At 35.9% G+C, this 1855-nt stretch overlaps 1 non-coding gene across 1 annotated transcript; it reads right to left on the reverse strand.

The window, feature by feature from the left end:
- Positions 1-1401: 1401 nt before the first annotated feature.
- LOC121231514 (small nucleolar RNA R71) lies at positions 1402-1508 on the reverse strand. The gene has a single exon (XR_005929572.1). It is a non-coding gene; the product is annotated as a small nucleolar RNA R71 (small nucleolar RNA).
- Between the last annotated feature and the right edge of the window lie 347 nt (positions 1509-1855).

The following is a 1855-nucleotide window of genomic DNA, read 5'->3' on the forward strand; positions in this document are numbered from 1 at the left end:
TGTTCTTAATTATGTGTTCTTAATGCTTGAGTTAATATTCTGAGTATTAATTCATGATTTGATGTGCTTATGCAGAGGAGGAATAGACCCTGCCTAAGAGTAGATTTGGCATAATTAAGAGGAGTTGATCGAACGCCTAGAAATAGGGTTACGAGATTTTGTCGGATTAGGGTGAAACCTAATAAGGGGATCCATAGATTGAGTTAATGCAACCCTAGAGTATTAATTAGAGAAAAGTCTCGGTTATTCAATCTAGGGATTAGATGTTATTAGTCTTGAATACGGATAATAACTTAACTTAGGGATCTCTACGGATCAAGTCATGTGAATGAATCGTCCGGTTCAGAGTTAGATAACAAGTGAAATCTAGGTGGATTCCTCCTTGGGTGTCGTCTTTATCAATTGTTTTTCTTCAAGTCTTTTTCCAAATTTTCTCTTTGCTTTAATTAAATCAGTTAATTAGTTTAAATAATTAGTTAATTAAAACAAACCCTTTTATTTCTTAGGCTAGATAATAAAAAGATAGTTATTACTAGTACTTTTGGTTCCCTTGGGTACGATATCCCAGTCTTGCCATTACTATACTATTATTTGATAGGTGTGCTTGCCTTTTCGTCGTGATAATAGTTAGTCTAGGTTTGATCTTCATTGTAAATATTTATTACTTGTTACGAATCATGCGATCAAGTTTTTGGCGCCGTTGCCGGGGAACTGGAATATTAGGAACACTAAATTTTTATTACTTTAGCCATTTATTTTTCTTGCGATTTTATTTTATTTTATTATTTATTAATTTACTTTTTCTCTCTTTCCGGGTTTTTATTGTTTTTGACTAGAAGAAACCTGTCAGAACCATTACTCTTTGACGAAAAAATCGATCGCACAGTTCATAGAAATCAAAAAGAAATAAGACATAGTTTACGATACACGGAGAACGAACGAGAAGACGATACTCAAACCCCAACCGACGAGATGGCTGAAAACCCAGGCGATCAGCTACCTCCAGCAGTTGCAGCTAATCAAAATCCTGCTCCACGTACTATGTATGACTATGCTAAACCTTCTTTAACAGGAACTGAGTCTAGTATAGTTAGACTTGCTATTGCTGCGAATAATTTCGAACTAAAACCTAACACAATTCAGATGATACAACAGTTTGTTCAGTTTGATGATTTGCAGGATGAGGATCCCAACACGCACTTGGCGAATTTTCTTGAATTTTACGATACATTCAAAATCAATGGTGTTTCTGATGATGCCATTTTTCTTCAGTTATTTTCCTTTTCACTGAGAAATAAAGCTAAATAGTGGTTGAACTCGTTACCACGAGGGTCTATCACTACTTGGGAATAAATGACCGAGAAATTTTTACTAAAATATTTTTCGCTGACTAAAATGGCTAAATTGCGTAATGATATCTCTTCTTTTGTGCAGATGGATTTAGAAACACTTTATGATGCATGGGAGAGATACAAGGACTTACTGAGAAAGTGCTCTCACCATGGGTTACCACTTTGGCTGCAAGTTCAAACGTTCTACAATGGTGTGAATCCCTCGACAAGACAAATGATTGACACAGCTACTGGCGGAACCATCAACAATAAAACACCAAAAGATGCCTATGAATTCATAGAGGAGATGTCACTAAACAACTATCAGTGGCAAGTTATGAGGACAAAGCCAACGAAAATAACCAGCGTCTATAACATCAATTCAGTCACCATGCTCTCTAATCAAGTAGAACTAAAAAGATTGATAATTTTCTTGGTTCTATGCATGTACATCCAGTAATGAGGTGTGTCTCCAGCGGAGGAGGTGTGCATACAAAATATCAATCCTTCAATCCCATAACCGA

Source organism: Gossypium hirsutum, chromosome A06 (assembly GCF_007990345.1).
Source record: "Gossypium hirsutum isolate 1008001.06 chromosome A06, Gossypium_hirsutum_v2.1, whole genome shotgun sequence".
Classification (NCBI taxonomy): domain Eukaryota; kingdom Viridiplantae; phylum Streptophyta; class Magnoliopsida; order Malvales; family Malvaceae; genus Gossypium; species Gossypium hirsutum.